Genomic DNA, 23,025 nt, shown 5'->3' on the forward strand with positions numbered 1-23,025 from the left:
TATGTCAGGATACTAGGTGTGGGGACCTGGTCTAGATCTGTGGATAAGGTATGGTGCACGGAAGTAAGGGTCAGGCAGACTCAACCCACAGGGCCCTGATGTAATATCAAAGCTGTTTATTAATTTAAATAATAGAGAAGATATATAATGAAAATAAAAGGGACTCCAAAACTTTCTTATAACAATTAAAAGATGATTTTTGTGTGTGTCAGAATATAAGCATCAAGTATTAGGAGATGTACAGGGTTTAAGCAATCACGAAAACTCCTAGTTTGGATATACCTACTCAGGAAAACACAAATGCATCAGAAGTGCCCTCAATGTCTGTAGTTCCTAGATGAACAATACAATACAGCACAGAATGCAGGAAAACAGCAAAAAGGTAATAAAAATGAAGAAGGAAGTTTATTCCAGGACTAGAGGAGTCAAAAGACCAATTAGTTAAGGTATTTCTATAAAATATTTCAGAAACATAAAATTTGCTGTAATCTGTATTCAGGTTTGAACACTGTAATACTAATTAGCTTAGGATTTTCAGGTTGTCATTCATATAGATTCTAATTAAGACATTCTTGTTTAAACATTTTATACCTTTATATTTAATATTTGAACATTATAATTTAATGAGGAGTTAAATATAATTAAATGGCAGTTTAAAAATAATGTTTGGTAGCTATTAATCCTCTTTTCAGTGGACCTTTGTTAAGTAATATTTGAACTAAATTTAATCCCCTGTAATTCTCCCTTCTTCCTTAGTATAATGGTTTTGCAGTAACAGCCTGTAGAGAGGAAATTAAAGTAAAATTCATATAGTTGGCTTCATAAGCCAATGCAACTCGTGGCTTTGATTTGGCTTTCAGCCTCAAAATCTGTAAAAAAATGGTTGGTTTGTTTTGTTGCTGTTGTGGAATTACAACAAACTCAAAATAGTCATATATAATTTAACCCATTGAATTACCAATAAAATTGACTGCCAAACTACAAGCAATGCATTTTGGGGCATATACCCAAAAATGCACATTCATACAACAAGGACATATGTTCAACCATGTTCATAGCAGCGTTGTTCATAATAGCCAGAACCTGGATGCAACCTAGATGCCCCTCAACTGAAGAATGGATAGACAAAATGTGGTACATTTACACAATGGAGTACTACTCAGCAGAAAAAAGCAACGGAATCCTGAAATTCACAGGCACATGGATGGAACTAGAAAAAAAAAAAAACATCCTGAGTGAGGTAACCTGGCTACAAAAAGACAAAAATGATATGTACTCACCCGTATATGGATTTTAGACATAGAACAAAGGATTACCAGCCTTCAATCCTCTTCACCAAAGGAACTAGGAAACAAGAAGGACTCTAAGAGAAAAATGCATGGTTCACAGAGAATGGGAAGGTCCAGGATCTCCTAAGCTAATTGGGACCATGAGTGTAGGGGAGAGGGAGCTGGCAGAATGAGAGGAGGAGAAGAGGAGGGGAGAAGAGGAAATGGAGGAGCAGAAATATTGAGGGGAGAATTGAGGGGAGCAGGATGAGAGATATCATCACAGAGGGGAACCATTATAGGTCTGAGGAGAGATCTGGCACTAGGGAGATTTCCAGAGATCTACAGGGATGACACGAACTGACAATCTAGGCATTGGTGGAGAGGCTACCCTAAATGCCCTTCCCGTGTAATGAGATTGATGACTACTTTATATGCCATCCTAGAGCGCTCATCCATTGGCTGATGGAAGCAGAGGCAGACCCCCACAAGTATACACTGAACTGAACTCTGGAATCCAGTTGGAGAGAGGGAGAAATGACATTCTTTATTAACCTTTTGAGGACGCATCCTTCATTTCTTCTTCTGTTGAGAAAGTGCTTTGGACAGAGGATAAGGTAAGGAACAGATAATCATTTTCCAGAGTCGTACCACTTCATTATCTCATCTGTAATGCATCAGTTTCAGTATGTGTTTGCCACTCAAATGATACTTTCTGTCAGACATTGTTTGGAGCCTTTTGAAAAAATGCCCAAGTCATTAAAATCACTGAAATTCAATGAGGACATAAGCAGTTATTCTCTCATACCCACAAAGAAGGCAGTGCATTAGAAATAGAAAGTAAAGTTAACCTTTGTTTCTGTAGCCTCCCAAGGAGATTACACGTGAAATGATTTATAACTAAACCACAGCTGGAGGTATTACCAGAATACCTTCCATGAATAGAGTGACTTGAAATGTCAGGTGTAGAAAGGTGAGAAATGATAGATTTCTCCAAAGTGAATGAGTATGACAGTAACAATTATGTTAATGCGCCTACAAGATGTTCCCTGAAGATTCTTCCGTTAGCTCCGGGTGTGTACAGCTAAGGCACTAGGGATTCTACTGTGGAGAGATGAGCCAGAGAAATGAATCAGTAATACTCCACACTGATATTAAGGAAAGATACTTGTATCTCTCCTGGAATTGAAAATCTTCTTGAAGATTTGAGTGATAAGTACCATCATAGGTGTACAGGCTGAACAAACAACAAAAACTCACCCTCTCTCATGAAAAAGCCCTGTTTCAGTTTTTCCTTCATAGGAAGCTTTTATGCAACTATGTGGCTAGGTGGGAGAGACAGGGCTTTTGTTACCATAAGTGATAACTAAACCAGTTAAGGTTTACTGTTGGGTTAAAGAGAAGCTTTGTGGTGTTCTGTGGTTAACTGAAAAGCATAGATGAATTAAAATAAAAAGTAAAATCATGTTTCATACACACACATTTCCAGTTATATTAATTATTATAGAAAGTTACTCTATTCAATTTTTAAGGAAACAAAACTTACAGATTAAGTAAATCTCCACTGTAAGATAAAATCATTTCATTTTTTTTCATTCTAGGACACACACAAGAAGTAGATGTGGTCATATTTGTAAAGTTTACCTTTCTCAAAGTCCACTTATAAGTTTTGTATTTGAATATGCTTTCAGATAAATCAAATATGATGTGGTTTGGGGTTAAACCTTGGGCTGATGTATATTGGAAAAGACCATCCTGCAATATCATTTGTAATATTGGGGCTGCAGTGAAGATATTTTCAGTCTTCAATTTTGATTCCAGGAATATATTTGCTGTTCCTGCCAGCCTAGGTCACATTCTCACAGATTTCTCATACTTTATATCCTTGGAAATTTTTATTTTATTTTGTCTTGGTGATGGGAGTGATATTAAAGTTTAGTTTGAGCTAACTCATAAGGAAATAAAGATTGTATCAGATACCTATTAATTCAAATGGACCAATGAAAGAGATAATACTCTGCCAGCCAAAATAATATCCTGCACTAACTTAACTAATGCAAACTTTAAAAATGTATCAGAAATTTGAGAAAAAGGACTTTCATAAATAGTTCACTTGTGTTAGATAAGAGAGCTTTGGATTCAAATGGTCTGTTAATCAGTTAATAGAAGCTTTGCCCAGCTTTTTTCATCCCCCTCTGTCTATCTGTCTATCTGTCTCTCTCTCCGTCTCTCTCCCTCTCTCCCTCTCCCTCTCTCTCCCTCTCCCTCCCTCTCTCTCTCTCTCTCTCTCTCTCTTTCTCTCTCTCTCTCTCTCTCTCTCTCTCTCTCTCTCTCATATGCACGCATGCACACACACACACACAGAGTGGAAGATATATACACACAAAGGTCCACAACCTATTTTCAGTTTTTGTCTTTTTTTTCATGACTTATGCCATTGTAAGACATGAGGACAAGCCTACCAAAATTGGAATCATTCAACAATATTAACAACGTAAATATATACACAGAGAAACTCTTTAAAAACACACATAGAAACAACTTGGTATATTGAGGTTTTAAACAAATGAGGTTCATCTGTGATTCTTCATAGAAAATATGGATTACAAACAGGAAGACACACTAGATTCATTCCTTTAGTATGATGTTTAAAGTATTATGCTTAAAATACTTGTATCCAAGTTGAGATTACTTATTCCAAAGCAGCAAGCAAAACACAGGTTCAAAAGAAATGTCCCAGCCATCAGAAATGGCAGCAGGGGTAATCAAGTTTCACATCAATTGGTGAATGGGTATAAAGGACTGTAAATAATAAATAAACATGAAATGCCATTAAACTGTTTAAAACATAATCTTACTTTATGAAGTAAACAAAGGCAGCACTAATTCATCCATTAAGACCTGTATTTATGATGTGTGCAGCTATTTAGTAGAAAGGCAAATTATAAAAATATAATGAGTGTATCATGTATTGGACAATTGAAATTGGATACTGGTAAAGTAATGATATTTCCATCTGTCATTCTCACTTGCCTTATTACTTGAAACTTTTATAATCTGCAACATCCTATTGCACCCTTTGGCCTTTTGGTTGATTATTTTTAACCTTTCAAAAGTAGATATGAAGAATTAAGGAAATTGTAGTAAAATATGCGACATGGCTCCCAACAGATGGTGGCTTCTGCAATTGTAATAATTTTATAATGTATTTATGTACTTCCCATTAATTTAGGAACATATTACTGTGGTATTTATTTATTTATTTATTGGTTTTTTGAGACAGGGTTTCTCTGTGTAGCTTTGGAGGGTTTTTATTTTTTATAATTGTAATTAGACCAATTTTAAATTATTAACAGGCTTCTTTTACATGTCAAACCCAGTTCCCTCTCCCTCCCCTCCTCTCCTGCCCTCCACCCCCTATCCCAGCCCCTTTCTTCTCCCCAGTAAGGGTGAGGCCTTCTATGGGGGAATCTTCAGAGTCTGTCTGAAGGACCTAGAGGGATCAGAGAACATCTGATCAAAGTTCAAAAGGCTAAGTAACAGTGGAAATATAAATGTATTCTGGAAGCATCCTAGAAGCACAAGATTAATATGCTGGTAAGCAGGGTCTAGGGGGAGTAGGACCTAGATCCTCCTAGATCCTCCTCCGTGTATCCACCCTCTATGTGGAATGGACTCCTAAAGTCCATTCGTATACTGATCTACTACCAGAGGTGTGTGTTTTAATTGTAGGTAAAGTTGGCAGACTGATATCAAGCATATCTTACAATATCCAGGCCTAGCAAAAGATAGCTGACAGTTCTATTTTCCTTAATATATTCAAAAAATATTATCTTCTCAAAATGACTTAAGGAACGATTCATTAGCCCTTTAGGGAAACATTTTTGCTGTCTTCCATCGATCAATGAAGAGGAAGTATTTAGTACACAGTTCTTAATGTAATGATCCAAAATTAGGAAATTGACATATGAATAATGAAGTGAATGGATATTATTTCTTTATTATATTTCATTCTCTTGTTTCGTTTTACTCATGCAAAGTAAGTTTTCTTAGGATTTCTATGATGAAGAGGTATGATGATATGTTCATATCATCATGGGCTGAAAAGGTGGCTTAGTTGGTAAAGTGCTTGCAGGATTCCCTGTTACCCATGTCTGTAGGAATGGTGTTCATCTATTACTTCAGAGATGGGTAGGGGACGGAGTCATGCAGATTGTTAAAGCTCATTGGCCAGGAACCCTAGCTGAATTGATCAGTTTCAAGTTCAGTGATAGACCCTTTTTCAAAAAATAAATGAGGTGAGCATTCAAGGAGGTACCCCACATTGGCTTCTGGCCTCCCTGTGCACAAACATCTGAATGCTTATGATTATATAGTCATATTAACAGTGACATACACTATACACAAGTCCTCTGCATCACACACTCACAGGTGTATACACACACACACACACACACACACACACACACACACACAGAGAGAGAGAGAGAGAGAGAGAGAGAGAGAGAGAGAGAGAGAGAGAGAGACTGTGATAGATAGAAAAAGTTTTTTTTTTTAAGAAGACAGTGGTGTCTTCTAAGTTTAGTGTCCAGACAATAAAGTATATGGCTAAGAAAAATTGAACATGCAGCATTCATGCATATAGTTGTATGTCAGAGATAGAAGAACATCTGATTAAAGTCCAAAAGGCTAAGTAACAGTGGAAATATAAATGTATTCTGGAACTAGAAGCACAAGATTAATATCCTGGTAAGGTTCAAGTGATTAGGGGTATCTCTGACTGATAGGTGATGTCTCCTTGTATATCATGTTTCTTTCTCTAGCTTGGGACCACCCCTCATGACCTCATTTATCCTTAATTCTGTCCTAAAGACCTTTATATACACCAAGGGACAATATGTCAGCAAACTCATATGGAGAAGATGTAATTCAACTCACAATGCTATTAAAGCCTAGGAAATTTATTTAAGAAAATTAAGAATACCTTTATTAACTAGAGAAATGTTTTGCAATGTTCCCTTTAGATACTTAAGATTATCTTTACGGAAAAAGACTATTATGGAATATTTCATAACTTTTTTTACAGTAAATGAAACTCCAAACATAAATTGATATTTTAATTCAGTTATGCTTGTTTTCCAAATTCATGTATTTGAACATAGTTCATTGCTTGTCTTTCCTATCAACATAAGGGAATAAACATTGTTGAAACCATATTATTTGAATTTGAAACATTGTTCCAAAGAATAGTAATGCCACTCTGAATTATTTAGGCATTTTATTTTAAGGACTAGACATTTTTATTATATTATAATACTAGAAATCAGGATGAATACCAGTATTTTTTCCTAAAATTAATTAATAATTTTATTAGTAGTACTAACACTAACTTAAACAAACAAAAAGTAATAAAGTTTTGTTCTCTTTGGTCACTCTTCATAGCTCTTAAAGGCTTATAGACCATCTCTATTAGGATTAACCTCTTGATTAATTGGCCTTGACCAGTTTGTGTTACACCATACTTCAAAATCTATGTATGGCTATTTTATTTCAATATTGATAATTTCTTTTTAGATGTACAACTCAGTTGTAGTATGGAAGATTGTAGCAATCTATGTCTAAAATTGTTTATTATTCAAATAGAAACCATCTTGCTTAAAATCTAAAAATGTGAGAGCATACTGAGAGGGATGTTGTCTATTCTGGATACTTGAAAGTTTCTCCAAGCAGAGAATGAAGTTTTCAAATGCTCTTTGTGCTAAAATGCAAAGCATTGTCATAATAAATTGATGCATAAAAAGTCATTCAATTAGATTATTCTCCCTCTTTTAAAGGAGAACTGCAACTAATGAGCTTAATTGCTTCTGAGAGTTTGGGGCAATTTTTATTCTCCCCCCCATCCCAAATGTTTTATGTTTCATTTGAGCAATAATAGGTCTCTGATAATGCTTCTATACTCCAATTAGAGAGGTAAAGTATAAATTAATACTAAGCAAGCTCAACCAAGTGAAAATTGCAAATATTTTCTAAAGAGAAATTCTAAAGGTATGAGATGCTACTGTTAAAATACTGTCAGTATACAGTGTGCTAGAATTATTGAATTTCAATTAACAAATCAGAAAGAGTACATATGGGCAACAATGAAGGACAGACTTACAAATACCAAGGATGATTATTTTGCTGAAAAATTGTAAGCATTTTTAATTAGTTTTTATTTAAATTAAAAACAATCTTATTTTACATACAAATTCCCATTCTCTCATTCTCCCACCATCCCCCCATCCCACCCCTAATCTACTCCTAAGGGGGTGAGGCCTCCCATAGGGTATCATAAAAGTCTGTCACATCATTATGGGCAGGACCTAGGCCTTCCCCCTTGTATCTAGGCCTAGGGAGTATCCCCCCATAGTTAATGGGCTCCCAAAGCCCATTTGTGCACTAGCGATAAATACTGATTCCACTGCCAGAGGCCCCATAGACTGCCCAAGCACACCACTGCCCCCTGCCCTTGTTCAGGTGGCCTGTTTTGGTCTCGTGCTGGTTCCCCAGCTGTCAGTCTGGCATCTGTGAGCTCCCACTTACTCAGGTCAGCTGTTTCTGTGGGTTTCCCCAGCATGGTCTTTACCCCTTTGCTCATCACTCCTCCCTTTCTACAACTGGATTCCAGGTATTTGTCTCAGTGCTTAGCTGTGAATCTCTGCTTCTGCTTTGATCAGCTACTTGATACAGACTCTATGATGGCATTTAGCAAACATTTTTGCTCTTCAGTGCAGATAGTCTTATGCTAGAGAACGTTCTGCTTTGTAAAATTGCAGCATATATAAATCTTGCATGGGTAAATTTGACCTTACCGTTTTTTTTTTTCATGGTAAAGAAAATATTGGGGCTCAAATTCAGGGGTTTGCATATGTTTGGCATTTAATGTGCCATTGAACTACAATCCCATCCCTCCATTTGTTCTTCTTAAAGCTTAAATTGAATCTTTTATCAATAATACACTTAGGTGACAGCTTCTACTATAGTGCTATCAAATGGATTCAGGAAACTGTATCTTAGGTGATGTACCTCAAATCATACCCATCAAGCATATTGACACTGAGAAAAAAAAACAAACTATGTGTATGATGTGTGTGTGTATATATGTTAAACAATGTGCACTGAGATATAGTTTCTAATCAGAATCGAATGTCTAATCCAGACTATTCATGCTTAGAGAATGCATATAATTAGGGGTGAAGAGTAAAAAATGATTTGTAACATATGAATGCATATTTCTGAATGTAAGCCCAATGTGCCTCATATTGGAAGCATGATGCTCCTCTTACTCAAAGTCCTCTGCCTCTGTAACCTCCTTCAGGTGCCTACTCTACTGGGAAAAAAACTATTGTGGGAGCCACTTCCTTTAATGTCAATTCAAACCTCCACACTTGTTGTCTAGACTTCTTGGTACAGCTGAAAATGGGTGTAGAATAGCTTGCATACAAAGAATTAGCATGAGACAAAACAGAAGAAACTTTTTATGATGAATGCCCACTATGGCATCAGTTATTATTCAGTCATTCCCTCTGACTCTTCTAAACTCTTCTAAGCAAGATAGGCAGTAGCATTTTCAAGCTCTTGCCATGTCCTGGTGTTCACCAGAATGGCACAGTGCAGAGGTGATCTGAAAGTATGCTGAAGAGGACAGCATAACCTGTTTCCAACCAGGTCAACACTTCATTATCATTAGTACATCTGAAAGTGAATTTATGATCTGTGTTTTTAAGATTCAGCTTCTCAAATTGTCTGGAGCCTCTTGGAATTTTAAAACAATGATTGCTTTATTTTAGATGTATGACTATTGCACTGTATTCATAAGACTGCCTGAAGAGTCCAGAAAAAGACTTCAGAATCATTGGAACTAGAGTTACAGAGAGTTGTGAGCTGCCATGTGAGTTCTGGGACCTGAATCTGTGTCCTCTATAAGAGCAGCAAGTATTCAGTAGAGTGATCTCTCCAGTCCCTGTTGGGTCATGGTTTTTCAATAGACTTCTATTACATAAAAAACAAACAATGCAGTCTAAAATTCAATATCTTATTAGTGTGATCTTATGACAAACATATCTATAGATATTTAAGATTTTTCAACAATAATATTTTCCTTTTCTTCATTATGTAGAGCTGAGTTCTCAGACTCATTTTCACATCTGAAGTTACTTTGTAGTCTTTATCTTATTTCACTTTGCTTTTCCTGCTCATTCAAATTCCAAAATCTCTTCTGGACACCATTCATTTCTCACTTTCTCTTAGATACTATCTTACCATGTGAATAGTAGTAGTTTTCTAAGTTTCTAATGCTCTCCCCATCCAGAAACAAACTACGGAGTGTTTAATACTGCTGCTGAATTTGCCTTAGGTGTCTTGTTTTTCTTTAAGTAGCCACATTTTGATATGTTAAGGTATTATTCCTATCATTTTGTAGCGTCTGTAGTGGTATGATATAAACTTTGGTGTGTTTGGGGCAAAAATTAAATCTGATATTCAAATAATTGCATATTAAGCGTATTAAATAGTAAAGTCGTAATAGGTTACAAACATATATGAGTCACTAGATGTGAGTTAGTAATTTATACTATAAATATTCAGAAAAGTTTAATGTGAGATTCACTCTTGACATCCCATAATTTGTTTAGTATTTAAGTCGAAAAAGGAAAATGCATTGTACTCCTTGTTGAATTTAAGCACCGTCTATAAGATCCATCCTCAAATCATTTTTTAAAGGGCAAAAAGAAAAGATTGACTAATAATTAAGAAATATTACCATGTTAATGAATAGAAACCAAATCCCAGGTAAAATGACCAGTTAACAAAAATAACAGATGGCTTGCTGCCAGACATCTGCAAACCAAGGAGGACCGAGTTTCATTTTCTAAGACATGGAAGTTTCCATTAAGCCATTAAAGTAATCGGATTTCTTTAAAAAAAAAAGTCTAACATTAGAGAACTCTTACATAGAAAGTCCCCTTACAAATAGAGAAGTTGGAAAATTATCTTCACATTTTGTCTTATGCTGCTTTTATAGTCAAGTGGAAGAGAAAATACAACTACAGTAATAAAAGGGTAAGAACACTACAGCCAAGCAATTTCCCCATTCCTAATATAAACTTCAATTATTTCTTCCTCCTTAATCACAAATACAATCCAAAGCATAAACCAAGGATGAACTTGATCTCTCAGTGAGTTTTTGGCATTTGACAATTACAGAATTAGGTTCATCAAGTAGGCATTGATGCTAGCATTAGCTGGGAGTGGATAAATACTTATAAATATTGCATGCAAAAGAGAAGCTGCACTTAGATGCATGATTAATTGTTCTGTTGTTAGTCATCTAGTGTATCTTTTTGCCTGGAAAAAGCAATTAGAAATACATTTCCGACTATCCCAGACAGACCTTTGATGCTTCATAGCGGAAAATTAAAATTTTAGACATTGCAAATAATGTAATAAATATATTTTCAGTGACCACATTATAGAAGTACCTGGAGGCTGCTCACATACTCATGAGATCACAAGCTGGCATTTCTTCCCTTGTTTTGATAGTCTATTTTTATGAAGCCATGAAATTATTTGTTTTGATAGTGGATTCTCTCCCTCCCTTCCTCCCTCCCTCATTCTCTCCCTCTCTCCCTCCCCCACTCTCTCTCTTTATCTCTCTCTATGTGTTTGTGTGTGTTGTGTGTGTGTGTGTGTGTGTGTGTGTGTGTGTGTGTGTGTGTGTGTGTGTGTGTGTGTAAGAAAGGGGAAACAAAAGATAAGTTCACCCCAGTAAAGTTAGTACAAATGCACTAAAAAATTTCAACTACACAACAGAACCATAATAAGCCTATATGCATTCAGGTCAGGAATGTAAAACAAGATTCTGGAGATGAATTTTTACTATTATGCTCCCAGAGTCTTTTCATAACCTTTGGGTAAAATTGATTTTTTAATATGAAAAAAACTTTCAGTATATCTTTTACTCTAAAGTTTTATTATATGTACTACAAACTAGATATTATGAATCAAGTAAGTTATTGCAGGCTCAAAAGTATCACATTATGTTTCTCTCTGAAAGGCAGCTATGACTCATATTATTATGAACAATTGACTTAAGAAAATATTATATTTAAAATAGTCATTTAAAGTGTGCGGATGATAGGCAGCTAACTTTCTGCTACTAGGAAGTAAGAAACTATGCCTTCTGATCTATAAGTTACCTATAGAGACTGAGAGCAGGAAACTCACTGTCTATAGATGTCAATGCATGGCTCAAGTCAGAATGCCCAGGCTATATAAAACATAGAATGCCCAGGTTCTATAAAAGGCATGGAGATAGAAAAGGGATTTGTAGTGTGTAATGGATGGGGACAGGGGTAAGAAATAGATGAGCAGATAGGGAGCTCATGGACCCCAGACTGACAGCTTGGAAACTGACAGCATAGGGCAGAACCAGGGCCCCAGCAGTTAGAAGGCCTGGGCAATCTATGGGTCCCTGGTAATGGAACAGCATTTATATCTAGTAATATCCTAATGGACATTAGGACCCCATTCCTCATAGAGGGATACTCTTTCAGCCTAGACACACGGGGGAGGGACTCCAAATGATGTGACCGACTTTTCTGATCCCCCATAGAAGGCATCACCCTTTCAATGGAGTGCAAGAGGGATGGGATTGGGTTCAGTGTGGGGCATGGGCGAATGGGAGGGAGAGGGAACTGGGATTGATATATAAAATAAGGTTTTTTCTAATTTAAATTTAAAAAAGGCAAAAAAGACTGTGCATAATGCAAAAAAGAGTGACTAGAAACCATTTTTATACATGGATGAAAATGTCAATGAACAGATTTAATTAATAGAAAGAAGAAAAGAAGGGAATCCATTAACCTTTTTTTTTCTAGACATTTCTTTGATTTCTTGTTAAGTACCAGCAATTCATTTTTTTTCCAGAGGTAGAAAAACAACTCAGCCTTCATAAAAAAAATGTCTGGTTTCTCCATTACTACATGTAGCATGCTCACTATGACTGAAAATAAAAAATTAAAATTGGACTATTGTATGAGCAATGTCTTTTGTGTATCACTCATAGTACTTCTTGACAAAGTGTATATTAACTTTTAAATTTTGACACCAAGTTCTAAATGCTAAATTAGTAAAATTTCCTACTGGCATGATCATAAATTCCAGATAGGCAAAACCAAAATAAAAGCATACTTCTGTACCTCAAATTCTCTCTAATTGCTAACTTTTAGAACAAAGTTTAGATCAGAATAATAGTGTATGTTTTAGATAAATGTCCCAAATTGCTGTTGATAAACCTCAGAAGTGCATGTTATTACATGTAGTGATAAAATGTACTCTTCTGTGGATTCTAAATCTCACCATTTTAAACTCTTTGACTGTGATAATAAGAGTAATTTTAAAGAAAGAAAAGTGATACTCACAAGAAAGAACATAAAGAGGAAATATTCTTACATAAAACACAATAATGTCACTTTCAAAAACACATTTGATGTAATTTCATCTCTCCCTGTTAATCCTATATATAGTTGTGGCCAGTGCAACAATTTTATTCAGAAATAAACTGCCTGAAAAAGTCCTAAATTAAATGTTTTTCTATTAAAAAATTTTGTAGCTTATTTTCCTTTAACTTATAATGAAAGTCTAAACTTTATCTAACAAGAAATTCTATAAATCTCCTAAAATTCAGGAATGCTCATAGAATGTTTTCCTAATAAGTAAATTTCACATTATCTTGGAAAGCATGAGCTATTAAATAATGTTTTTTCAGGTGAACAAATCTTTTTGGATTTGATAGGGAGCTTTTTGAGTTATCTATACATAGTCTTTTGCTATGTTTAGTGTGCATAGAAAAGTCTATTAAGACCCGGTACATTTTCTGAGTTGATTTGAAATACATGAATTTAATGACAGAATACATAACCAACATGACTGTTTCTATAGGACAAACATTCAAGGTTGGCAGCCATATCTTCTTAGGAAAAGCATTTTCATTCAGTAAAATTTATCACAAACCTCCCAACTAAATCAGACACAACTTTTACATGCCAGATTAAGGTTTGAGGAAGCCAGAGATAGTTAAAGTATCATTATCTATGACAGACTATTTCTATTAGTATACATCGATTGCCCATCTGCTGGGGAAAAGGCTGGATTAGACACATTAATGTTCCCATGCTAGTATGAGTATTTTACAGTCTAATTCTTTAAGGTGATTGTATGGCTGCTCCAAGATGACTTATTCATTCACTACTGACAGTACTGTTGTTTATTTTCAGTAAGAAGAACCTACTTCATTGACTTCTACTAATCTAATTGTTGAGAATTTAACTTAAATTAAGAGTGGTGAGATGACCTTGAAAATCTACTGGACCTCCTGTAGTAAGTAGTTCAGTACTTACCCCTAGCATAGGTGTGGACTTTGGGAGCCCATTCCACACAGAGGAATACTCCCTGAGCCAAGACACATGAGGGTGGGCCTAGGCCCTATCCCAAAGGACATGATAGACTCTGATGACACCCTATGGAAGGCCTCATCATCCAGGGGGAGGAAAAAGGATATGTGATAGTTAGGGAGGGGGGTAGTAGAGAAGGAGGGGAGGGAGAGGGAACTGGGATTGACATGTAAAACAATCTTGTTTCTTATTCAAATTAAAAAAAACAACTGAAAAAAAGAGTGGTGATGGCATTTTGACAGTTAATTTCATGCACATTTTGCAGTTCCAAGTTACTTGTCATATGTCAATTACTTTCTAGAATACTATATTAAAACTTAGGATGGTTGACGCTTAATCCCCACTCTCAAATGTATACAACTCTCAACTACTGACCCATTTCAGCTCTTTCCTCCAAAGTCTTTGTGCTATCAATGAAACACCTTCCTTTCTGTTTGAAAAAGAAAGTAAAACACCAAGCCATTCTATCTCTGAGAATGATTCTATCGTTAGCAGCTTCCTGTCTCTCCCTGTGGTTTTCTGAGTTGACTTGCTTCTGTTCAGTGATGTTTAGTGTATACAAATCTAATGGCATGAGAAATAGTACCCATCTGCAGAGGCTCTCAAAGGGCATTAGATGAGGTATTCATGGCATGCAGGACATAAGTGTCACGAGATAAGGGGATGAGATTACACAAAGGCACAGCTCTATATCATGGCATCTTAAACTTTTTCAGCTTGGGACTCTTTTCAGACAAGATTTTTTTTTAACAATTCTGGCATATGTGTTAATAAAATATGCCAGGTAATCAAACACATCATCAATAAAGGTATAATAAATAATTAATGATATCATTATTGATATGTTTTATTTTTACATAGTTTATATTACACATACTTTTATCATTTATTAGAGATGGGAACAAATTTACATACTAATGGGACAGATGATTTGTTTGTTTTTGCATAATGAATTACATCTTGCCTGAATATTTTTCCTTATGAGATGTAGAATATCATCCAGGGTTTGCTGCGGTGATTGACATTTTTCTTTTATAATCCTCAGGACTGACAACAGTACTCTACAAAATCACATAGTATAAATTAGCAAGACTATATACAGGGCTATATGTTGGACATCATTGAAAATTCTTAAGAAAATAAATATAAGTAAAATTTTTATTTTTGCAATCTGGCCATTATGCTTTTATTCTGTTTTATTTTATGTATATGTTTGTATGCATGTGCACACGTGTATGGGTGAAAAGGATATGTGCATTTTGGTACACATGCACACATGCGAGAGTAACCTCTGATATCAGTCCTTGCATTCTACATTGTTTGAGACAGGGTCTCTATTTTTTTTTCTGTGCCATGGATAAGTGGACTCCTAAGCATCTCAAAATTCTCCTGTTTCTGTTTACTATCTCCTGTAAGATAACAGTGAAGTAATACATCTCTTTATGCTTTCCTTCATATTAAGAAACCTAGAAGATATCTTGCATGATATTTTGTACTTATGAGGTGCTAAGTATCCATTCTCAGCGGATAGAATGTTGATTATTCGAAGGGGGACATGTGTGAGAGTGGTACTCTTCACTCGTGTGTGGGAAGAATATATCAGGCTAGCATAATGCCTTTACTGAACAGTTGTGAAGGGTGTTACTATCATCTCTGTAATTAGTAGATACAGTGCCTAAACCCATCTAGCTAAAGTACCTGAGCTGATCCAGCAGCCTGACAAAAGAATAGAAGGAAATATTCTTTTTTGGTATGAAAATTTTGGAAACTCTACCACAATATGTTTTTAATATATATGATGTTGAACAAAAATGGGATGACATAATAAATCATTTAATGTTTTGACTGTTCAATCAAATCATTAAAGTTATTTAAATTTTCTTGATTAAATTTAATATACTAGATTATTTTCTTTTAATACAATACAAAATTCATATGGAAGCTAAGCTAAAAAGTCCCACTAAGGGTATAGGGATGGCATCTGCATTCAAACATTTGATCTTAGAGAGGTGTAAATTAATTTTCTAAATATAATAAATACTAAAAAAGAAAACTTATCTGAATAGAACTTACTGTTCCAGATGACAGGAAGCTTATTAAATAACCTCCACTCAACAATTATGATGGGAGTGCAATATGTGGGAAAAATAAACTAAAAAGTTAAATAAATTCTAACGAAGAGTTATGCCAAAGATTTTATTTTACAAATTATGGAACTGTTTTAACTAATTTCAAGTGCTGAGTATGTGTAATCTAACTTTCTAAAACTGTATTTTAGTTTAAAATATTTGTCTGTGTATCTGTGTGTCGATAGGTGCTTGTGAGTCCAGATGCCCTGTTAAGTGTGTAGGATCCCCGGAGCTGGAGAGAAGGGCATTGTGAGCCTATGAATGTGGGTGATGGGAACAGGGTTTGTTGTCAGGAAGATCAGTATGTACTCTGACTGCTGAGCCATCTTTCTAGCCCTATGTAATCCATTTTAAAAGAAAACCCCTTCTGGTTTTGAAAAGTCATTCAGGCACTGTTCTCACAGACACTACATAGTTCTTTACATTTGAAGACTTTCTTCTCCTGTTGGTAATGTAAGGAAGTTATTAAAGCAATACCTCACTCTGTTACAAACCTGCTGTTTATTCAGACCTCCAGCTTTTTCATAATTCCCACCCAGGGCATCTTATTATCTTATTACACTTAATCAGCACATTTCCCATGCCTGCTTCAAACACATTCTTTCTCAGAACTCCCACTGTTTTCTGATTTTGATTTTATAATCTAGACAGTTTTGAGGAGCTTTGAATAGATGTTTTTCATGACCTTGGATATGACTATGTGTGTTTTCCTCATGATTAGTCTGAGGTCATTGTTACTAGAAGCAATAGGGAAAATTCTGTGAAACTACAATTCATGGGTAGAGCTTTTTTTATGAATGGTAACATTAAACTTTATTAGCTTGTAGGGAGAGTGCTTTGTCTACTACAAATCAGGTTTTTATTCCTTCTCTATAAAAAAGCCACTATATAAACAAGTTGTAATTCTTTTGCATTATGTATTTGTTCATTCTCTATTATTTTATTTGCTCAATGTGATATTTGCATCATTTTAGCATGGGGGGTAATTTATTTTATGTTAAAATGCAATATTATCTTCATAATTTGGGCCCTAAGTTGTCTCAATTTGGGTTACTAGGTAATTTTTAAATTCACCTATCATGACAGTCTGACATATTTTCATATTTTGAACATTTCATAATTGTTTTGTCTTGCAAGATGAACCAGGCTCACTTTGGATGTTATATATTCTAGTTCACAATAATACTTTTGTCCAAGAATATCTGGCCTCTTGTATTTCATAATGTCAATTTCACTGTTTTTTTTTTATGTCTTCAGCTCTGCACTCAGTAGGCAGAGCTATAAATCATGTAGCTGACCAGCAGTCTAAACATTTACCCATACATATCTATGAATTTATAGTGTATATTTGAGAAAACCATATATCCAAATAGCATGTTAATATATTCATGTCCATCAATATAGAAATCAATTTAAATATAAATTTGTAATGATGTCTCTGCCTTTAATCAAATTCCTTATGATTTATTTTCATTTTCTTTCTGTAATCTCTGATTTTAACATAGAAAATGTGGCTACTCTCACAACTTCCTAAATAAATATACATTTAAAGTTTGTAGAGCAAAAAGAAAATGTTATCATGGGGAAGGACCTAGGCCTGGCCCAGGATGATGTGGTAGACTTTGGGGAGCCCCTTTTGAGGGCCTTACCCTGCCTGGGGAGTGGAGGGGGATAGCTAGGGGCAGGTGGGATGTTGGGGGAGGGGAAGGAGATGGAGAAGGGATTGACATCTGAAGCAAGCTTGTTTCTAATTTGAACTAATAAGATAAAATAAAATAAAATAACAATAATAAAAAAAATGTTATCTAAGTACATTTTGTATCCTGCCATTTTACTGAATTTCTCTGTTGGTAGTTAGTACAGTTTTGGATGCCTTTTTCTTTATATGATCATGTCATCCATCAGAAAGCAGATTTATATTCATGTTTTTAGCCTTTCTTCAGTTTTATATGGTATAGTAATAACCATATCAATACATTCTTTATTTTTTACTGTGTTTTGATTGTTTAACATTTCCTTTCAACTTTCAGGGCTCTACTGACATTACACATCTGGTCTTAACTGCTGCCTAGTTTTCTTATCTTATAAATCCAACATCTGTGCCCTGTCAGCATGAATATGAGGTTTACATTGTTTCTTCAGATAGTCTTTTTTTCCCTTAGGTTTTAGCATTCCTCATAATTTTTTATTCAGTCCCAAAGACCTTGGAGCAGGGAAATAGTTCCTCACAGTAAAATGATCTCTGGTATGGTCAATTTGTGCATGTTAGTGATGGTTGTGATTATGAGTGTAGCAAGGAGTCCTTTTCTCCCCTTCTTTGTTAGGAGACATTTTATACTGTTGCTCAGAAAGATTGGTTTTTGCTGCATTCTAGCTTTAATCAATTGTCACTACTATGGGTCCTACTGGTGAATTCGTAGAGAATCCAGGATGGATCCTGTTGTCAATCCTTTTAAGTCTTAGTCTAAGTCTGTTTGTATTCCTGGGCTTTGGCTTTCCCTGTGTGACTGTCCCAGCTTTCCCGCTTGATAATTACTCTATTCATTGTGCAGGTTTTCTTATTGTATTTCCTTGAAAAACTACCTTCTGTAGAACTTTTGTTCTTAGTCTCCTTAACTTAGGCAGGAAAGCTGGAGCAAGAGTAGAATTTCTTTCTACTTGGTACTGGGCTTCAGAATAGCATTTTGAAAAATTATTCCCCATATTTCCAGGTATTCATCAGGGAATTGAGTCTGGTTGTGAACCTAAATAGGTATTTTTTTCTGAGTCTCAGTAGTTGGTTAGGTTCTTACTGTTAGAAAACAGTGGGTTTATAAAATAGTTGTGTATGTAGATGTAGATGGTGTAGTGGTTGCTTTTGTTTTACTTGTTTAGCTCTTTTTCTCTTTGGCGGCCAGCCACTCAGCTCGAAAATAAGTCACACATAGTCTTATTCTTACTTATGAATGCCCGGCCTTAGCTTGGCTTGTTTCTTGTCCAAATTTTCTTAAATTATCCTGTCTCCCTTTTGTCTCTGGGCTTTCATCTTTCTGTATGCTATATACCTTTCTTTCCTTCTTACTTCATTGCTGATTGTGTAGCTGGCCCCTGATGTCCTCCTCTCCTTCTCCTTTTCTTGCTCCTCCATTTATTCTCTTCTATTTAGTTTCTCTGCATGCCAGCCCCACCTATCCTTTCTCCTGCCTTGCAGTTTGCCATTCAGCTCCTTATTAGACCAATAAGGTATTTTAGACAGGCAAAGTAGCACTGCTTCACAGTTAAACAAATGCAACATAAAGAATGCAACATATCTTTGTATCATTAAACAAATATTACACAGCATAAACAAATGCAACACAGCTTTAACTAATTTTCTACAACAGAATGGCCTTGCAATGACAACCCCAATAAATTCTACAGTACCCAGCATTCCACACTCACTGTGGTGTTCATGCTGGAATCTTACCAGCTCATGGATTTAGTGGCTGCTCCTCAAGTTGAACAAATGTCAGAAGTTGTATCTCTTTGGGTGTGTGTACTTATCTAGATTCAGGAAAATAGTCTGCCTTTTGACTTTAGTTATTTGTGAATAGAAATTGTTTTTTTTAATACTGTTTCACATTTATTCCCTATCATAAGGAGAGGAGAGATGAAGTTGAGAATCTTTATACATTTGATCTGAAACCAGAAGCTGGCGATTTTGTTTTATTTTTGACACATTTTAGCCACAACTAGATAATCAAATTTCAGGATTTTAGCATAGCTGAGATCTTTACTAGCATCCTAATATATACAGTAGCAATAAAATGAATAAATAGTATTCATATATTATCATGAATCCAAAAGAAAAATAGCCAACAAAAGCATCTTTAAAATGAGTAAGATCCTACCCCTTGTTTTTCCTGAGGGTTATAGACAAAAATAAGCTACATCCTTTCCTTCTGATTTGGAGCTGTGCTAGATTCTAATGTCCTTACTTAAATGTTCAATTATCATAACTCATTTTCCAAATTTACTTAAAATCTAAGACAGATCTTTTCTTCTTGGGTTTCTTCTGAGTGCTGAAAATTTAGAGTTGATGTGACAGTAGTTGAGAAAAGACTGATGGATACAACAGTGTGTAGTCAATCTGTCTTACTTGAAAGATAAATTGTCCAGGCTAGTAAAAGCATGGTCAGTGGATGATTTTATATGGTAATATTGTATAGCAAGCATTATCTCAGCAGAAGACATGCTTCCAGACCTGGTCTAAATTACATGACATCTTATAACTATTTGACTCTATAGGATAAAATACAGATTAGCTCCTCAGAACTTCTTGGATATAATTTTACATCTGCCACCAAGTCTTTCATCACAAATCTACTTACTCCTATTGTACAATGCCAATTTTATGATAGTCCAAAAGGAATTGTTCTCAAGCCCACTCCTAAAAAAACATATATTTTCTCAAAATGTATATTTCAATAAGATATTTTCAAATCTCAAATAAGTTTATTCAATAGTATTTTATTAAAGTCACATATATTGGTATTAAAAATTATATGTGATATTCTATTATGTGAAACAACATATATTTTAAATCTATTTATGGTCTATTATAATTTTGAATGCTTATTGTAATAAACAGGGTTTCCATTATTCTTTTTATGTCCAATTACTTACTTAGAACACATGATTAAAATGGGAATTGTTGATTATAAAAATCATATACTTAAATTCTACATTATAATACTTTTTAAAGGAAAAGGTTTGTTTAGCACAGATATAAACCTAGATTATCCTAGGCTAACTTTACTATGTGATACTATAGTTGTGTAACATTTCTTCCCTCATTTAGCTATAATTGTAATGCACTAAAATATGCTGTTTCAAAACAGCACTCACTCTGATTTATAATATTATAGATCACTTGTGTGTTTTAATTTGTATTATTGAAACACAAATATTTGTGTGAAACACAAATATTATAGTTCAGATTGGGCTGAACTCCAATGAGAAGCTCCTCTGATGGTCTACCTTGAGATAATCCATATGGTTGGATTGACTTTGAATGTTATTGGGACTGGAAGGTAGAAAAATGATTGTATACTTTGTGTTTGGGGGTTGGAGTGATTTGGGTTTTTCCATGACACCTTTTGTATTCATGAAGAATAGGAAAGAACATGTAATAATAATTTTGGAACAGAGAGGGATGACAAGATTCAATGCAACCAGAATTTTGAGTTTATTATTGACAGAAATCACAAGAATAAGTGTAGCCTTTAGGATCCAAAATTCACTTTACCTCTAGGTAAAAGCAACAGAGCCACACAATAAATGAAATTACCCACAGAAAAGAGAGGAAATTGAAGCCATCAGATAGTCTGTGAAAGAATGGAGATAATAAGTTACATGACAATGTCAGAGTTTACCCAACTATATTTTTACCTAATTTGACATTGACTTTGTAATATTTGACATTCTAGTTCTATAGTAGTCTATATCTTGTCTGCTTAATTTTTACAGCTCATTATGTATTGGATGTAGTATCATTTGAGTATTGACTTAATATTTATGATAATTTATCTTGAACATTGGTCCATATATCTAATATATATTTTCACTTCATAAGATGCTTTCCTGAACTATTCATTATTAGGATGTACTTCTGTATTTGGTTACAGCTCTTTCTCTTTCATATACTGTAAACTACTTTGTCAATAATATGTGTTGAAAATATTTGTTTCAAGTATGTGCCATATTTTATGACCTGGTTTTGCCTACAAGGTATGTACTGATGCAGAGATGTTAATAGTATTGATGCAAACTAAAGTGTCATAAAATTTTATCTCAGAAATTCTATTGTCCTATTTTGGAATTTCTAATTTCTTCCTGACTCACATAAGGAATGTTTTTTTTTAATGTTTTAATTTCATGAGTTAGTTTCACATTTAAATTCTTAATTCACTTGGAGTCTTCTCATCCTTCATTTTTTTGTTGTTGTAGAGTAGGAATTAATAATCCAGTTTACTTTTTTTGCATTATCTTCTGGCACTTTTTAATATATCACTTTGCAGACACATATAATTTTTGTTTCTTTGTCTTTGGATAGGATTTCTCTGTGTATTCCTTGTTAGTATTCAGGCATGTGTACTAGCCTGTCCTTGGGAGCACCATTTGTGCATATTTACTATGTTCTTTCTCTCCCTCTGTCTGTTCCCCTTCTCTCTCCTTCTCTCTCTCTCTCTTCACCCCTTTCTTCTCTCTCTCCTCTTTTCTTTCTCCCATCCCCTGCTGCTCCTGTCTCTGGAGGCTATTCTTCTCCACTATCTTTCCCCTTTTTATGATCCCTTCCCCTAATAAAAAATCCCTCTGCCTGAACACTGGCCCATGGTGTCTTTCTCTCCCACATGCACCCTTTCTGAAATTACAACATCCCTGGTTGTCCTGGAACTTGTTCTACAGATCAGGCTTACCTCAGTCTCAGAGATCTGTCTGCCTCTATGTCCTAAGTGCTGGGATTAAAGTAGTATGCCACTACTGCCTGGCATATTTATAATGGTTTTTAAAATATTATGCTTTCTGATGTATTATTAGTATTTAACAAGTGACAAATGTGTTAATGTTTCCTCTTTTCTAGTAATTATGTCCTTTTTTTCCTCATAGTTTCACACAGATAGCACAGTACTAGATTAAAAAAATGAGATTGAGTTTCTTATCCTAAATGTTCTTTTACAAATATAATCTTAATATTTGGGAATATCCTGTTATAATACCCACGGGATGATTGGAAATGACTGTTTTTGTTGTCAGTTTAGGTTGTGTACAAATATCAGTATAGAAGAAATAAAACTGTTTTTAAAGTACCACAACTCTTGGTTCTCACATGACTTCTGTCACTCACTGAATCTAGTAGATGCTCCTTAGAGTTGATGAGTCAATGAGACAGCAAATAAATAGGGAAAGGTGTCCGCATGTAAATGGCTATAAGACAAGTGAGTTTGGCTTTCACAAAAATTCTCTGGACTGTACAAAAGAAGAAAAGTAGTATAGTTTATTTATAACTGCATATCCTTGGCTTATCACCCACATTTAAATATTTTTATAAATTCTCAGAGGAGTTATTGAAACCAGTTTCCTGAAGGACTTTTATATTCTTTTTGTTTGTTTGTGTTT

General features: G+C 34.9%; 1 long non-coding RNA gene across 4 annotated transcripts in view; it reads left to right on the plus strand.

The window, feature by feature from the left end:
- LOC103163458 overlaps positions 1-23,025 on the plus strand; it is a 54,472-nt gene that overhangs the window by 12,581 nt on the left and 18,866 nt on the right. For all 4 annotated transcript variants that reach the window (XR_003484819.2, XR_003484818.2, XR_004769908.1 and 1 more), the window contains exons 2-3: positions 1,715-1,885; positions 13,583-13,685. This is a non-coding gene — a long non-coding RNA (uncharacterized LOC103163458). The remainder of the gene's footprint in view (positions 1-1,714; positions 1,886-13,582; positions 13,686-23,025) is intronic.

This window comes from Cricetulus griseus, chromosome 4 (genome assembly GCF_003668045.3).
Source record: "Cricetulus griseus strain 17A/GY chromosome 4, alternate assembly CriGri-PICRH-1.0, whole genome shotgun sequence".
Taxonomy (NCBI): Eukaryota; Metazoa; Chordata; class Mammalia; order Rodentia; family Cricetidae; genus Cricetulus; species Cricetulus griseus.